The sequence below is a fragment of the Protopterus annectens genome, chromosome 2.part1 (assembly GCF_019279795.1).
Source record: "Protopterus annectens isolate FY-2018-M chromosome 2.part1, PAN1.0, whole genome shotgun sequence".
NCBI lineage: Eukaryota > Metazoa > Chordata > Ceratodontiformes > Protopteridae > Protopterus > Protopterus annectens.
Window position 1 is genome coordinate 86,335,094 of NC_056729.1, and position 19,215 is coordinate 86,354,308.

At 37.2% G+C, this 19,215-nt stretch overlaps 1 protein-coding gene and 1 non-coding gene across 2 annotated transcripts in view; one reads left to right on the forward strand and one right to left on the reverse strand.

Moving 5' to 3' along the window:
* LRBA (LPS responsive beige-like anchor protein) overlaps window positions 1-19,215 on the forward strand; it is a 4,045,850-nt gene that overhangs the window by 3,633,842 nt on the left and 392,793 nt on the right. The window lies entirely within an intron of this gene.
* Window positions 5,503-5,624, reverse strand: LOC122795216. Its single transcript, XR_006363807.1, has one exon. It is a non-coding gene; the product is annotated as a U6atac minor spliceosomal RNA (small nuclear RNA).

Here is a 19,215-nt window from a genome sequence, read left to right on the forward strand (position 1 = left end):
ATAACTGCCCTGATCTGAGGCGATACATTCCAGGGCTATTAAGTTGAGGCCTGGCTGGACAAGCTTACCACAGTTCTAGTTCCTACAGCTGTCCAATTGCCACAGCATAATCCCAGCTGCCAGTCTGAAAGAAACCAGCACGTCAGCGCAGACACAACCAACAGAAACAAATGTCACTCATTAATGTGCAATGGCACCAGGTCCAGACCTAATTTCAAAAGGCATCTCACTTTTTTCTTAGCACTGACACTAGCATCTGGTATGGCTGAAGCTTCAGCTCACATCAGTTATGGACGAAAGAACATAACAAACTCCATTATCTAACAAGGGCGGCCAAGTTAGTAAGCACTATGAAATGCTATATTTGGTACTAAAAGAGAAAAAAGCATTCAGATATGTGTGTGTGTGTGTGTGTGTGTGTGTGTGTGTGTGTGTGTGTGTGTGTGTGTGTCACATGTATGCACACACTGTGATGTTCATACATATGTAAAACACAAATGCATCCCTCCTCTTGCACTCAATCATAAGCACACCCACACTTTTGTATATGAGTACACTTGTATGTGTGCATGCATTTTTTTTTTTTAAACTATGACCTAGAAAAAGGGGTGGAACACATCCAAGTTGAAGTGCAAAATGTTTCATTGATATGGACTTTATCCATGTTATCAGACATTTATTATCGCTTTACCTGCTTCATCAAAATACTCTTCACTTTACTTGTGTCCTCAGTTAATTTATGTAACAACTGTGAGACATCTCAGAGTAAATATGTATACATATATAATATAATATAATTTGGAACTAAAACACGAAAAATCAAACTGAAAAACACAGAAAAAGAGCAATACGGCTGACAGGTAGAAACCAAGACACCCTTTATTTAGCGCTTTCGTCAGCTGTTAACCAGTGACTTCTTCAGAATACAAACACACTCCATGCAAAAGAATTTAAATACACACTACAGTCATGTGACTTCCCAAATAGAATAATTAACAGGTAATTTAAAAGATAATTTAAAAACACGGTTCTACTAAAATAAGGGACAGCAGGAAAAATAGATATTATAATATAATGTATGAGCAGACTTACTTAATGTTGAACACAAACAGCGACATAAAGAAGATCGAGCATACATAATATAGAAAACCCTAAAGACAGAACCAGCAAAAGCTTGAAAAAGGAAAATGGTTTCTTTTTCTGATCTTGACACTGAGCACCCGCCCAATAACTCTAATCTCTAATTTGTCTAAATCATGGTAGTGTTACAGGAATTTTTTTTTTTTTTGGTAAGGTGTGGGTTTAGGGTTGGGGACAGGGTTAGCATTACTAAGCTGGGCCGGGGCGGATGTGTACTAACCCTAACTACCCCTGCCCCCAATTGGACTAGAAGCAGCACTTTTCTTTTTTTTTTTGCAGCTGGCAATAGACCTCATTCCCCAAGCTGTGGGCCCTTGGTGACCACCAAAGCCACCAATTTTGTAATCTTCCACTGCGCAAAGATATTTTGATTCCAAGTACTTTCTAAAGGTTGACTGGAGGACAGGAAGGTTAGTATGCTGGGAATGTTAAATCTGAGACCTATGGAAGAATGGCACAGAAACTTGAGGAGGTGGTGTACTGTTGCTGTTTTTTTTCCCTAAGAAAGATAGTATTATAAGGAGAGATTTTGAAGATGTGTGTACTATGGAGAAAACATTGCATTGCAGCCTGCTTTTTTTTCCAAAATGCTGAATTTGTTTTCTCTCTTGTCCGTGTTTATTGTAAACGTACAAAACAGTATTCTGTGATATTTGAATTTTGGATAAGTCAGTTTAAGAAATAAGTCAGGGAAGTAGATAGTCAACCTCAAGGATAAGCAAAACCTTACTAAGTGATCTCCAGGCTTCGGATGTTGCTTGGCTGCAGTAAATTTTGCCTACATTTTAAGTAATACTATATTAATTAATGCATTTCTCAGAAAAACATTCCAGAAAGAAATGGACCCGTACAGAACCCTCTGGGGAATTCCACTGGTAACCCCCCTTTAGGATAAAAAGGATAATTCCTCACACTGACTTAATTGCTTCCTTTTTACTTAACCAGTGATTTATCCATTGTATTATACACAGATTGCCATATATACACTTTTGTTGAATAGTGTTAACATACTTTTAGCAAGGTTAAGATAAGCAGTATATACTGTTGATCCTCAGTTTTATACCGTTCTTAGACATAAAAGTGGGAGATAACCTCTAAATAACCAAACAGCTGGTGATTGCATACTGGATACAATTTAAATACTGGATACAATTGAAATACTTCAGTCAAAGGAACCAACGTTCTGCAAATTGGTGTACAAAAATACACACCTATTGTAACAGTAATGAGTTCACCTTTAGCATCAGTAAATGTGCCATCATGAAACTTGGTAAAAAGGGTGTAAATCATAATTGCAAAATAGGTGGTCAGACCATAAAAAGACACCACAGTTAAAAACTTTTAATACAGTGGACTACATCCTTCTACAGATAACTCATAGTTCTTTGAAGACTTACTGTGGAGGTGAACCTTCAGTAAAAACTGGTGAAACTTACTTAAAGGTGTCTTCAGGACTTTGTGTTCTCCCCCTACTTCTCTCCATTTATAAAATAAACCTTTCAAAACATAACCCCACTCTGCCAATAACAATATAAGTAGATGACGTGATTTACAGATATAACTCCTCTCAACAAATAATTAGAGGCAACTTCAGCAAAACCTATGTCCTGTTAACTGTGCACTGTACTCCAAACAATTAATTCTCAGCCCCTCCAATACTAAGGCCACAATCATCAGTTCTCACCAAAAACTTTGCTCAGCACCCTATAACTAGCACATATTAATGCACAACTGACATCAGTAAGAGAGTGCCACAGTCTATAAATACTTTGGCCTCTGGCTTGAAACTCTCCTATAAAAACTACAAGACTAATAGTAGTGGACTCGAGGTGTGATTCCAGGATAAAAAAAAAAATCAGTGAGAATAAAATGACATCACAAACCCCCATAAATACTCAAACTAACCAAATAGGCATAACGGACCAATCATGTTGAGAATTAAATCTAGGTGCTGGTTATACAAGCACTTACCTAATAAGTAATAAAAAATAAAATAATATAAATGCATTGTGTCTAAAAATCTAAAATACTAAAAAAATGCCAAACACTACTTATAAAGTTTATGCACATTGGTGACGCGATTCATGTTCAAAAACGTATTATTAAAACTGGAGGGAAATTTAATTGCAATAATAAAGGAGTAGTATATTTAGCCACCTACCTATAATGCCCAGCCTTACTATATAGGGAAAACCAAAGGGACAATAAAAGAATGGGTGTTTGAGTATGTTTATGATATAAATATAAAAGACGTTCCAGTGTTCTGTACAAACATATAGAAAAAAAAATCCTACCCGTAGTTTCTTATTTTTTTTGTGATTAAACAGGTGGTACCCACCCTAAATGTGATTGTTGAAGTTTACTATTAGAGAACAGAAAACGGTGGCAACTTTTCCTTAATGCCTCCGCACCACCAGGTTTAAATGAATTGGTTTCTATAACATGTCTTTTAAAACTCAGATTGCAATATACGTAGTGTTTGGCATTTTTTTAGTATTTTAAATTTTTATGCATTTGATGGATTTATATTATTTTATTTTATTTTTTTTTATTACTGATTAGGTAAGTGCTTGCGTGACCAGCACCTAGATTTAATTCTGAACATGATTAGTCCATTATGCCTGTTTGGTAAATTAATTTGAGTATTTATGGAGGGTTTGTGATGTAATTTTATTCTGCAGAAGTCCTACGATGATTTGGGATGAAAGTGCTAAGTAAACTATTTTTAACCTGGAACAATGCCTTGAGTTCATTGCGGTTTGTCTTGTGGTTTTTACAGTTTCTGGTTGTTCTGTTTTTATTACTTGATCCCACCCAAAATGTTCAGCACCATACAGACAAGACAGCGTCTAAAATCTAGTAAACTGTATTCTGCTTATAGAAAATCTCTCACTTCTTCCACTCAGCCAGCAGAGAAGCCATTGGGAATGGGATTCTCATGGCCCAGTTCCAGAATGGTCTACTGGTCACTGCAGCTGCCTCAGAGAAGGAGCTTCCTTACTCCTTAAAATAAACACTAACACAGTCTGTCAGTTCATATTGCTGGCACCCAAAATAGAGTACTACTGTGCTGTTCTTTAGAAGGCTAACTGCATACCCATACAACAAAGATCATATCTAATCCTAATCTCCTCACTATATGAACTACTCATCTAGAACACATACACATTCCCAGGCAACATATTTATGACAAGGGAAAAAGTCTGCAACCTACAATCACAACCTCAATTATTACCTGCTCTCCACACATCCTGTGTTAACAAGAAACACATCAACCATAGCTTCTATGTACTAGAATCCAAACTTTGAGGAGCTGCCCCCTTCCATACAAGATTTAACCAACTTAAAAGACTTCAGAAATTATTTGAAACAACGCCTACTAAAAGCAGCTAAGTGTCCGTGCATAAGTCACTTGAGCATTCCTTCTTTCAGTAGCTGCTGCGATCCTGTTATACATGCCTTTAGACCTTAGATTGCATTGTACTGCCTCTGTCACATCCAATCCATTCAGCACCCAACCTTCTCTTGTAGGAACCATGCTTTTTCTTCCCATCTCCTTTACTTAAGATATAGATGCAGATACAGTGACTAGCAAGGACAGTAGGTACTTCCTCCTCGTGCTTTTTATTGTATTAAACCAAATGTGCATTATTCACTTTGTTTCCTTGTGTATATTATTCATATAATATTCTTATGCTGGCATTGTAATAGCATGTTCAACAGTTCTGTATAGCCTGTATTTCTGCAATAATCATTGCTTGTTTTCTGTATTTTCTTTCCTGGGCAGTTTCTAAAATTGGCTTGATGGATCAGTGATCAGCCATGCTCAACAAACTTAAATAAGTAAAAATGAATAAATAAAAGCTTTTATGGACAATGGCAGACAACAATAATTTTTGACCAGGGCATACTTACCAAAGCCAGGAAAGTATATTTTGTAATCAGCCTAACTTCTGCTTTCAGGAGCTCATTCTACCACTTGACCTCTGTCATGCCACTTTTCACTGAATTGGGAACAAAAAAGCAATTGTGGTTGGAAGAACTAAATTATTAAGAAATGCTTAAGGAATTGTAATTTTATTTCTGTTATGGATTACAGTGGTAATCTCTGTTTAGTCTATAACGTGTGTCTGGTGGGGGTTTGTTTGAAAGGCTATTTCTGGAATGAAGTGCTGAAGGAGTTAATACTTGAGTTTAGTTGCTTCAGCATCTTATGTTCGTAGGTTCATAGGCAGGTAAGTAGTAGACTAGCTGTACTTGTGGGCCATTTTAAGTCTAGCCAATTCCCTTTCATGAGAACCAAACCTTGTTACTTGTGTTTGAGGCAAACATCTTAACCTATTATACCAACTCCCCCAACCCCCAAAATGGTGGTTAAATGCCACAAAGTGGCAATGTCTTAACCATATGTGTTGTAAAGGCCACAAGGACCTCTTCCATCCTTATCAAGGGTAATGCTAACCTTCTCTCCTTTCATACAAGACAGTACACAATAATGTTCCAGTATTTTCTTCTGATCACAGACCGGGCACGCACTGTTACACTACTAAGTGTGAAAACATAACAGAAAAATGCACTTTCTATGGTCTGAAAGTTAATATATATAAGTAAAGGGGTACAGGAGTGCCAGAGCCATTTCCTGCATGAAACACTCTTTGTGCTTTTTAGCCTGTTTTACTTCTTTTGCTTGGATACAGCAATTACTTTTTTGAGTTTATGTTGTTGTCCTGAGCAGCCATAGGACAAGTAGAAGATCAGCATAGGGTTGCAACATTTAAGCTTCTTGAAGGCCATTATGTCATAAGCTTGACAGCTGAGCATAAAGCGTGCACATGTACATGCACATGTGCGGACCCACATAAAGCATGTATTGACAGATAGTACTGTGTTCTACATGTGGTAGCTGATTAGATGAACGTTTGATGTGAAAAGGCACTGTGTGAAGAATTACTTGATCTCAATATTCCTTTTTATGACATACATTAAAATATTTCTGAGAAAATATTGTAAGTGCATATCGCTATGATTCAGTTTAATTAGCATACGACTGCAGCTTGTTAAAACTGTTAAGTTTTTGATTCAAGATATTCATTTGAAGTGCCACTCGAAGGCACTCCAAAACTCTGTTCCTGCTGGAAAAGAAGTACAGAACTATTCTAGTGTGCCCCTGTACATTTATAGCAGGTCTATAATGTTTAGCCTTAACTTTCTATGTCATATAACGGGGCTGAAAATTATCTTGAAAAGACCAGTTAGTTCACTTACCCAATTAAACAAATAAATAAATGCAAATAAGTAAATAAACCTGCAGACTCATTTGTATGCAACTGAATATAAAAATGCAGTGCGTTTGGTTTCCAATGTGACAATACACAGGAGCTGATTTGTGCATTTGAATATATCCTCAGCATTTGCATTATGCATCAGAATAGAACAGCATATATGATTTGCATTATGCATCAGGATCTGACAACGTAAATGATTTGTACTGTATACCAGAATATAACAACATGCAATATTAAGTAGTTCCTTCACCTTGATAGTCAATGAATCAATTCCATTCTTCCTTTACATGAAACAGTAAAATGTGTGCCCCCCAGCCGTAGCTGCTTTTCTGCTTATGTACAGGAATCTGCAGAAGGAGAATTCTACGTTTCACTGAAAATATTTTAAATGCCTTATTTTGCAACTAAACTGTGTAAATCCAGGCTTCACCTTTTATTTGTGGATGCCTTCTCTTTGAATGGTCTAAAAAAACTGATTGTGTTTTCCTTATTTCATTATTACAAAAGGACTGCTAAACTTATACCTTCTTGGTTCTAAATTTCTGGACTAAAATGGTACCAGAGAAGCACATGTTAGTACATTTGGCTTGTTTGCACTTTAATTGCCATACTGCAGTACAGATTATGTATGTGCACACAGTAAAATGAGGCTGTAGGAAGAACTGGAAATGCAGGTTATTATTTTTCACAGAATTTCATATTTGCCATTAGACATTATCAGGGGATTGAGAAAGAACTCGATTGCTGTAAACCAGCATCCTTAAGTAAGAAATGGCGTGCATGAAGTAAGTACTGCTAATGAATAACTTTACTGGTGATTTGTAGTTAGTAGTGGCAGTAGATTGTATTATCAGAGTGCGTTGCCAAATGGCCTTCTTACTCTTGACACACACAATTTTTGACGTTAAAGATTTCTGTTTTGTTATTCTACTTTATGAAGGAAAGCATTTTTTCTGTTTGCAATGTGATTTTGTAATGTGATTGTAAAATCTCCTTTTTTGGAAATATATACACATACTTTGCCTTTCATAAAATATTATGCCATCCATAATAAAACCTTTATCCAGGTAAGCTGGCAGGTAGGTAAACAATTCTCACTATTGACCACTCTTCATTCATCCCATATTAGATAAAATTCTTGAAAATATTTATACCACCCAGCTTTTCCAATACATAAACTAGTGTCATTTCTTCTCCCCATGAACAGTATGAATTTTGAAGTGTCCATAATGTTGTCACAGTACTCAGGACTCTAACAGATAAAATACTGCTAAGCTTGGACAAAGGATGTCTTACTGAAGCTATATTTCTAGACCAAACCCGACCTTTTCACCTTACGGATCACTTTATCCTGATTAACTATCTGTTTGAAATAGGTATTATTCCAGATGTAACACCTTGGTTTTACTAGCTTACGAATTGGCACTTTTTAGTCAAAAATCACCTTCTGTATATTATTTAAAGCCCTACTGCTTTAAATGAGTACCTCAGAGGGTCCACACTTGCCCCATTATTACTGTAATGGTATACCACCCTTCTCTCTGTTACTAGATGACATGGTATTAATCCATTTTAATAAGTCTGTCCCCATTCTTCAGCAGGAGCTGACAGCCGGATTCCAGTCACTCGTTAAATAATGTCTGTAGAATTAATGTCGTATGCTGCTGACATTTTGACATAAAAATCACACAACTCCTGTCAACCTTCTATGCCTTTCTTCTGTATAACTGAGCTTTTGTCTTCTTCCTGATATCACTCCCAACTCTTTTTTCCCCTTTTTATTATTCATTTCCATATTACATTAAGGAATTTTATAAGTTTAAACTAAACTTACTTCTTTTCATATTGTATTATGATGTACTGTTACTAGTAAGTATGTCATATTTATTATTTCCATTCCACCATTCATTATTCTGTATCTGTTATTATGTACATCAGTTGTATTTATTTTATTAAATTGTTATTTGGAGTTTTTCTACCCTGTCCTGTGATGAAAGTAGGTTATTTTATGCCCAATTTGGATATACACAGTAAATAAACATAAATAAATATACATACATTAAATGGTTCAGCAGGAAAAAAAATGCTCCTTAACTTCTCCAAATCTAAAACTATGCTATTTGGCGCTAATCATAAACTTTCTAAAACGTTGAGTTCTTTACAAACCTCAGGTTATAAAAAGTCACTTGAGATAACATTTTATATTTTACATATCTCTGAATAGACCCATCACTTAACTTCCACCAACATCTTGAAGATGCCATTAAAATCAACATCCTCTTATTCTGGGGTTGAAAAGTCTCTATTTTTATCTTTTGCCCACTAGAACAGCCACAGGCAAAGAAGTCTTAATTTCTTAACTGGCATATGGTTAAATGCTAATTGTAGCAGCCTCTTAAGGAGGAACACAAACATTTTTTTCAGTTGACTTCAGATAAAATCTGCGCATTCAGCATCCTATCTCCAGTGCAAGAACACCACTGTAAAACCACTGAAGAAGCAAAATAATTACCAGTCAGACAGACAGCTGACCTTCTACACTATCAGCAATTTAAATTTAATATCCTAAATTCTTATCTTACTGTTCATCTGCCATCCTACAATCTTAGAAGAGGACATGGCCACACAGGACCGCATATACAACCCCCCCTCCCCATAACAAAAACTACATTGTCATTGTCATTCAATCATAGCCCCCCCAACATTGTGAAATTATCCCTTCACATCTTAAGGATATCTCTCCTCTTACACCAAATTCTATGCCCAGCTAAAAGTTTATCTTAAAAAATAGGCAAAAGGCAGCAGTATTCCTGGAGGTCCTACAACCTAACCATACAGTGGATATAAAAAGTGTACACACCTCTGTTAAAATGCCAGTTTTTTTGTGATTTAAAAAATGAGACCACAATAAATCATTTCAAAACTTTTCCCACCTTTAATGTGACCTATAACCTGCCCATTTCAATTGAAAAATAAACAAATCTGTTAGGGAAAAAATATAAAAAAAAAAAACATACAATAAGATGGTTGCATAAGTGTGAACAGCTTTAAACTACAGTGGAATATATTAATCAGTTATTTCAATCCTTGTTATTTGAGCAGTTTATTTTGCCAGTGGTTGTATTTATGATACTGGTCTGGTTTATTTGCTAGCTTACAAGCAGTCTTAAACTGACAGACAAAGACAGTGGTCATGGCAATAAATGGAGAAGTCAGAGGGAGCTTAAAAATTGAGACGGACTAGAAACAGGTTTATAGCCTCAGGTATTTGGTAAGTATGGCTGATGAGAAGGCACGTCTGACTGAGTAGGTCAAAGCTGGAATCAGAGGTGATGCAGCCAAGTGGCATTGAGTTTCAGGGGTAGTATGTAACCAAAGGAGGGTGGTGGTGGTGATGAGACAGTCTTGTGGCATACACAGTTGATCAGAAGTAGTAGTCATTTGTGTGTTTGGCTTAATTCTCCTTAAAACGTTAATGTTAAAAGTTGAGCATTTTAAACTTGAAACTTCATTGATTTTATTAACTTCATCTAGCCAGTGTATAATTGATTTATTTTTTGTATAAAAATGTTCATTTATAGCTCTGTAACATATCGCTGTGAACATTCTGGCTTTAACTGCAGTCTGTAAGACATCCAGTTTAACTCACTTCTGTTTGTTTTTTTCCTTTGGCTATACAAGCTCAGATTTTGAGTGCTGGAGCAGAATTGTACTGGTCACTTTTTTGCTCGAAGCTCATATTTCAATTTGAAAAATTGCTGTGTTGCATTTAGCAACACCAGCCAGCAGCAAAACAATTGTCATATCCAATACAGCACTTGCATGTTGCATCAAGAAGACACAATAATGGAAAAGTCGAAAGAAGATGATGATACAGGCTGTCTAATTCTGTTATTTTACTTTACTGTTTTTTGTTTTAAACAGCTTTATTGAATTAGCACTTGTGACATAGGCAAACTTGCATTTATATAAAAAAATTCAGACCATATTAAGTTCATAGTTCATAGGTTAGTACTAAGCTAACTGCCCTTGCGAGCCATTTTAAGCCTAGCCAGTTATCCCCTGTGAGATTCAAACACTGTACCTTCTGTTCTGTTTTTAAGGCAAACACCCTCCCAAGGATTTAACAATATGTGTGATGTATGATCTAAGCAACAAAAGTATTTAATTCCTGCCTTCTGTTAAACCTCATGCCTCCTTCAAAACATTTCCTGGATTTATTATTCCCATAAGTTCCATTTTATCTATTTAATTTACTTCAACTCTTTTTTAAAAATCCCACTTCCTGTTATTTTTATCCCTGTTGCAATATTCACTACTTCAAGTATAGTTGGTTTAGATTGTGATTTCCATTTTCTCGTAATTGTTTTTTTGGCAGCCACCAGAATTAAATTTAACAAGCACTTGCTAAGCAACTCAGACTCTGTATCCCAGCTAAAAAAAATAATTTCCTTAGTTACACTCCTTTGCTTACCCAGTCTTCTTGACAGACTGTTCTGCAGGGAATTTTTATGTTCTCAATTATCTTCTTCCCTATCACACCTCCAACATTTGCTGTCTACCCAGGGAAAAAAAATCTTTGGAGTCTGCTTGGGGTATAAAAGTATTTAGGCAAACATTTCCAGGCAAAAATCCTAAATCTTCACACTGTTGCATGTTTGGGAGACATGCATATGTCCTTCCATTATTTCATTGTGAATTTCATATCTAATCTCTCTTCCCAATTTTTTCTGAACTCTTCCGATTGATTCCTATAGTTATCTTGCAATGTTTTATATGCCCTACTAATTAGCCCTTTTTTAACACCAGCTTCTTTTCATTTAGCCTCTCTATCCCCTTCTATTTGTCTATATTCTGATATCAGTCCCTGATATGGACAGCAGCCACTAGTCTGCAATCCAAATGTATTCTTGGCCTGCCTCATTCCATTTTATTACCTTTCCTTCTCTATAATTATCTGTTCACACTACCTTGGTTCCTTTGCCAGTTTCCTCCAGTAAATTCCAAGCCCTCTTTTTTAATGTCTGTACTCCTAATTGCAGTCATCCCTATTGGTAGAATCTCCTTATTCCATTCCTGTGTTGGCTTAATTCTTAGTATACCCTCTGATACTTTACAAATATAATATTCTGTACGACCATTGTTGTTCTCCTTAAGGATTTGCATGAAAAATCCCATTCTTCTCTTATTTCTTAAATTACTTTCCTGCATTTTTATCTAAGTAATTGTTGGTGCATGATCTCAGATAGTTATTGGATTTCTATCAAAGTTCTAAATTAAAAGGACATGTTCCTTTGAAATATAATTACTATCAGGTCTAGCCCAGTTTTTTACCTTGGGGAATAATATGTAAATTATCACTGAGTTACTGCTACTGATTTCACATCTTTCATACCAAATATTTTCATAGGATTTGTCAGAAATTTGCCTTCTCTTGTTACAGTTTCCCTTCTAGGACCCCAGATTACATCCCCATTGTTGCAAATCAAATTTCAGTCCCCACCTATAAATAATATTCCCTGCTGAAAGCTGATTATTTCTCCCTGAATTTTTAAAGCTCCACAGTTGCAGTTTTAAGTAAAATATAACTACTTGCCAGTGTAATCCTCATCCCTTGCCAGTAGCCCTTTACTAATATAAATCTGCCGTTATCATCTTTTTTCCAACACTCTCACTACTGGTTCTCCTCTGGCAATTAATATAAGTACTATTTTTTCCTTTGTCCCTGATATTCTGCAGTATATCCAGCCCCAAATCCATTCTTTATCAAATTCTCATGCTCAGTTCTTTTTAAACGTGTCTCCTGTAGCACTGCTTTTTGCACTCTACATTTCTTAATTTAATTGTGTTCTTTCCTTTTTGTCTGTACTTGAGAGATTGAGACCAGTAACATTCCAAGATAATATGATGAGTCACCATTATGGCAAGAATTCATTATTCCTTCCTATTTCATATAGCATAATTTTTAAATTTCTAATTCCAGCTTTTGTGATAACTACACCCATAAATGTTTGGCAGGGTAATCCTTTATACGTTTTTTCTTATCAACATTGGAACCTATGTCACAATTTACACTACTTTTTGTTTTAATAAAAACGCTCAAACAAGAAACCAACCCCCCCAGAACCTATTAAAGTAATTCAAACACACATAACTAGATACATCTTCAAATAATGAAGTTTAACCCCCCCAACAACAACATTTGTGCCAAATAGCTGCTAATGCAGGCCATAGTTAACCTAAAGTCGAGGTTATCCATGCATGTTATTGACTGTGCTTCTACTTACACTAGTTGGTGTCTGTTCTTTTCTTTTTATATTTATTCCCTCTCCCTAGGTGTGAAACCTACTTGTATACTTAAAGAAATCATTATATTTTAGCCATGAAGAAACCAGTGTTCTGTCTTTTGCTGCCCTATTATTAGCTTGCCTCTGTGGAAAAGAAATAAAGAAAAGATAAATGAAGGACCCCTGTTGCAGCCTGAAAGACAAGCTGAAACATTTTTGTTTTGCTAAAGTAAAACATTTCAATATATTCAGTTTTCTCATATTTACCTGCTTCCACTTAAATTTTGTTGTTAGACTATGCTAAGGGTATTAATCCAGACATTCACCTATGCAGAAGTAATAGAAAACATGTCATATTCACATATATTATGATCTCTGCACTTTTACACCCAACTTAGCAAATCAAAATTACAGCCTATTAACTTAAACATGCTTTTGTCTAGCTTTTCTTCTGTTTTTGCACTGTAATGCCTACTTTTATTAATACCAAAAAAAAAAAAAGAGAGAAGAGAGAGGAAATAAAGGCATCTATTTACTTTAATTAATAACTTTATCACATAGAAGAACAACTAAAAATACTTTACTAAAAGTATGCAATTTGTGTTGTGAAAAGTGTCGTAGAAATACTGTTGGGAAAAAAGTTTCTTACATTTACCATTTTCCTTCCTCCCCTCCACTCAGAGTCCTTCCAACCATTAATGACATGAAAGTGCCTTTCAGTTGCAGACAAATTATAACAAAGTGAACACTCTTATAACTGTATTTCACAAGTGCGTGGATGCTTTGCAATCTCACATTTATGCACTGATTTCAATGTTGCTGGTCTTCCTGTTCATCTCCATCTCCCTAATCCAGATTCTGGTTCAATTCCACAGTGCTCCCGATTCTTTTGGTCAACTTCTCTGCTTTTCCTCTCTCTCCCAAGCATTTTTTTTTTTTGAACAGTGGAAAGGGTTTCACTAGCAAAGTCTCTCGATGATCTTTGTTATCAGAAGAATGAGAACTGGAGTCCCCTTCTACTTAATGGTTAGTCATTTTTTGTTGAAGAAACTTTTGCATTTCCTCCTTAGCCTGTTCTGCATGAAAGAATGAATTTGATCCTCCAGGAAAACATATTCTGAAAACAGCTCAATGCAGCAGGTTGACACTCACACCTGCCTCTCAACATCCCCTGATTACTGGAATTAATTCATTTCTCTTCTGCCTGGTGTACAGTGAATAATTGTTTCCCACAAACACACTACTGTCTCCAACTTTTAGTACTTTGCTCTTTTGCCACAGTTTTCTCACAATCAACTCTTTCTGCTGATAGGTTTGCATCTTTACTACTAAATGTCTTGGCTGCTTTATCATGGCAATATCTGGAGCATGCGTATGGTGTGCCCTATCAAATAACAGTTACTGTTGTGGAATAGCAGTCCAGCTGCTTAATTGTGCTTTCATAAAATTAATGTAGTCTCTTCCTTCTGGTTTTCCTGGTACAGCAGAAAGTATCCATTTTTTCTGTGTGTTCTGTTCTCTAATTCTAACATTTTTTTAAACATCTATTTTTGCTCAGTCTCATACTCGGCCAGCCTTTTCTTCATTTCAGCCTCGATTTTTGCAGTTTTATTAGCTTATCTGAATATCTGTTTAAAACTTCTTCCATTTTTTCCAGCCTTTGTTATTTCAATCAATGTACTCATCCAGTCTTTCATTTGTTTGTTTTAATCATCTGTGGGAACATTTAACATTGTTTTCTCTAGATTACTGGAAGCCCTGTCTTCCACCAAAACTGGAGCTTGAACTGCTTTCTGCTGAACAGCTAGTTGATTTTCTTTCAGGCTGTCTTAGTTTCTTCTTTGCATGCATCCAGACAGTGTAACTTACTACCAGTAACTAAACTTTATTCAAATTGATAGTGTATCTAGCTGCAATTTCTATTTTCACACTGGGAGAACTGAAGTCAGACTGTTGATTGTATGCAGCCATCTTGGAAGTCCCTCATATTTTATTTTACTTTTGATAAAGATAAAGCTACCTTAGTGACTGGGGTGCTGAAACTCACCGAAGACTTGAAGGGTGGAAGGCAAAAGGGGCACTTCATGATTTAAAATGGCAATTTTTTAGCTGTTTACTACCATAGCAGAAGCATATCTGTAACACAAGATGTGTATAGTGTAAGTATGAGTTGCATTTGGAATGACTGCTCAAAAGTGTTATAGAAACCTACAAATGAAGCTAATGTTGCACCTGTGTGGTATGTGATCCAGTAGCCATATATTCAGAAGTTAGAAAAAATAGTGCAGGAGTGCTGTAACACGCTTACAGTGCAGGAGTGGTGTAACACGCTTGCAGTGCAGGAGTGGTGTAACACGCTTGCAGTGCAGGAGTGGTGTAACACGCTTGCAGTGCAGGAGTGCTGTAACACGCTTGCAGTGCAGGAGTGCTGTAACACGCTTGCAGTGCAGGAGTGCTGTAACACGCTTGCAGTGCAGGAGTGCTGTAACACGCTTGCAGTGCAGGAGTGCTGTAACACGCTTGCAGTGCAGGAGTGCTGTAACACGCTTGCAGTGCAGGAGTGCTGTAACACGCTTGCAGTGCAGGAGTGCTGTAACACGCTTGCAGTGCAGGAGTGCTGTAACACGCTTGCAGTGCAGGAGTGCTGTAACACGCTTGCAGTGCAGGAGTGCTGTAACACGCTTGCAGTGCAGGAGTGCTGTAACACGCTTGCAGTGCAGGAGTGCTGTAACACGCTTGCAGTGCAGGAGTGCTGTAACACGCTTGCAGTGCAGGAGTGCTGTAACACGCTTGCAGTGCAGGAGTGCTGTAACACGCTTGCAGTGCTGTAACACGCTTGCAGTGCAGGAGTGCTGTAACACGCTTACTGTTGTCACACAGACAGCATCCATCACAGAAGAGTGGTGGGAAGCTGTTAACACATCATTTAGACTGTTAAACACTCCATCTGACTTAAGTGTAAATGAAGTATTTAACAGCTTTAAACTGCTCTTTTGTGCTGTCCGCTGATTGCTGTTAGCACTCCAGTGTGTGACTAGAGGTTAGCAGTAGTATAGGTACTTCAAAAATGCTTGTTAAGACCCTTTCCAATGTCAGAATGGTGCTTAACAAGCATGCCTTTTCCCCAAATTCAGAGCATAATCAGAGTGCTCCATACACTGCAAGCCATTATATTTTGAAAATAAAGACAGAGTGCATCACATAACATGTAGATCCTGGCACAGTGCCAACAACTCAGGCTGTAGAAGCGAAGTTTGACACAGACATATTGAGGGCTTCTGCTACGGACCCACCAGTTCTACAACTGGCTGTGCTCATAGGTGTGCACATAAGGCTGTAAAAGTGTGTGTGTGTGTGTGTGGGGGGGGGGGGGTAATGGGGACTGGGAACAGTGAGCTCATTATTTCTTAACTTTTCCATGCAATCAAAACACAGAGATGTGTGCAGAAGATCACTATAAGTTTTTTGAGACTGAAGAAATTTTGTTAAATATTTATTTCTGTAAACTTCCTCATAGTTGAGCCTCAAATGTATGTACAGAAGATTGTTGTGGCTTTTGTGGGACTGTGGTAGTATGGTCATTATTTTTTTAACTGTTCACGCAACCATGCTACAGAGATATGCATGCAGTGTCACTGTAGGGGCAGTGTACTGTCTAGGAGTAACAGACTGGGAAAAGGGCTGTGATTCTTTTTTCTTTTTTCATAATCACATTTCAGAAGTGTATACAGGTGGCTGAATTTGTGAGATGGGGTAAAGAGGTATGTTGTGAATGTGCGTCTGAGAGCAACAAGGTAAAATGTTACTATGTAATGGTTGTCAGATGGATAAACAGAAGGTAGCTGTCTTTTGGGGGTGGGAGTGTAGCTGTGTTGTGTGTGACAACAGCAAATTGAAATATGACTGAGGCCATTTATTTATTTATTCACGTTTATCTCAATCACAGGGTTACACAGAAGGTGACTATCTCTTCTTTTTTTCTTTTGACACGGAGGTAGACTCTATTCTAAGGTACGATTCATCTATCTTTGTAAGCATTTATCTTTTCAGTTTATTGGGAACTACTTTTTTGTCAGTTCTGATCAATAAGCCTTGGGCACAACTTATTTTTTCACTGAAAGAAAAAAAAGACTGAATGGCTTCAGTTATTTATGATTTTTGTCAAGGCCATAATTGTAACAAAAGGCTGGGGGAAAAAGCTCTAAAATGTATCTCACAGTAGCAAGAATTCCATGCCTTCTGAGGCCCAAGCAATCTACAGACTTTCAGCTTAATTCTGTTTCATCCACAGTTATTACACTGTGGTCTTGGAAATGTAGGCAGTAGTGCAAGAAAGCAGGGAAAAATGGATATTATGAATGAATTTCTTTCTTTAGTCACAATTTTTGTTAAGGCCATCTTTGGCTCAAAAAGTTAGAAGTAAAGTGGTAAAATGCAACTTAACACATCTGCAACCCAGTGGCTTCTGGGTGGGGGCTGAAACCTCTGGCTTAATTTGATTGCACCATAATAAATGAGGAGGAAATAATCTTGACCAATTAGGATACATTGAAGGAATATTCTGAGCAGTGCAACACAGTATGATAAAACATTAAAAAAGTAATCTGCATGATTTGGCAAGGCTAATATGGGGGGAAAGTAGGGGGTCACACACTGGGGGTAGCAGACATACATGGGAGACTTTTTTCTAGGGTTTCATTTCACCAAAGGCCAGAGTCAAAAAAATCCAGTACTGCTAGGGACTGCCTCATTTAATTACACCAACACACAGTATCAACAAGGTTTAATATTCTCCATAAAACATTTTATCACACTGTAACATGTGGATAAAAAAAAAGCAAGATGCTTAATTTTGTCAAATTTGTTGTATACAACAATCCTTTTATTTGTATCTTTATTTACTATTACATGTCATATACTCAATCGCTTAATAGTGCTAAACATGCCCGTTCAGATATATTCTTCAAGCTGTTTAACTTAAGATCTGATGTTGTCAGTTTTCATTCTGCCGTCAACTGATGGGTTTGGATCCGATCCTCAGATCCAGCTCGGCTGTTACTAAAGCTTGGGGTAACCAAAAAGCTCTTGAGCTTCTCCCTTACCCATAATGCATCAACCCTAAGGTACCTCAGATCTTGTTTGCCACTTTTCACATAAAGATATGGTCAGCCTAGCTCTCAAGCTTTAACAGATAAGTGACAGTTTTTTCCCTTTAAAACCTCTTAAAATGTAATGTTTTCTTATATTCTAGTATTCCTTCTTATTTTTCTTAACCCTTACACTTGTACGATTTTGTAGTTCTTGAATTACCATAGTTGGTAACCTCTCCTTTTTCCTTTTTTCAGTTATCTAGCCTTCAGTAATTATAACTTTGTCTTTCCTTTCTACACTTTTTTGTAGTTCTTTTTACCATTGTTGGTAAATTTTTTACTGACTTGGCTCCCTATATATGAAAAAAAAAACTGTCTTATTTAATCTCATTTAATCTTGATATTTTATTGGTAGTATAATGGTGGAAAAAGGCCCATCTGAGTTTAAGAAGTGTGTCAAGTGTGAGCAGAAGCTACTGCTGGCACATGCCCACACACTGTGTGTTTATTGCCTAGGAGCACAACATTTACAAGAGGGTTGTTCCATCCGCTGTAACTTTAATCCTGGTTGCTTGTAGAGAGGAAAAATACACTTGTATTAAAAGGATTGTTACCTTCCTCATTTGGAGATGCGATATCTGGGGCTCAGTCCCCCAAACGAAAAACAAAAGAATTGAAGTCTTCATCTCTGAGGTCTTCTACCTCATCCACTTCAGTTTCGTAGCTGACTAGAAAAAGACCTGAGCTGGATCCAAAAAGGCCCCAAAGCTCTTCACCCTTGGATCCGATGAAGAAAAAGAGGTGGATCTGACTATCTCAGATCAGACAAAAGAGCAGTCTGATCTGAATACCTCAAGTCCTGTAGTTCTCCCCAGAATCAGATATTACCTTCCATTGACCTTGTAACTTCTAGGGTGTCGTCACCCTTTTTGGAATGGCACCGGCCCAGGTTTCTCTTTCTTGGCTTGACTCGTTCATTCAGAATTTTGACAGAAGAAGATATGGAAAGAATAATGTGAAGTTCATCTCTGTGCAGATTCAGATGGGTGTCTTGCCAGCTCCTACCCCCTCAGGTCAGGAGGCCCATCCATCCACTACACCCCCACGTTAACCTCCTCTTCGGATCCCTTCGGTTGTTTCAGAGTTCCTGGATGTGAGCCTCCTGGATTGGTCTATCTCGGATCTGAAGACAGCATTATCTTTGTATCTGAAGCTTACTCTTGTGTGCTCCGGTTCAGATTTTTTTTTATCTGGATGACTGTCAGAGCCGAAGCTTCCCTGTCGGATCCAAGGTGTTGGAGTCAACTCCAAAGTTGTTCAAGCTGTCTCTGCCCCTCAGAGCCTCAGCACTGGATAGCTGCTTCCTCCTTGGTGATATTGCCTTCAGAACAGAAGACGACCGCAGTCCAGAAG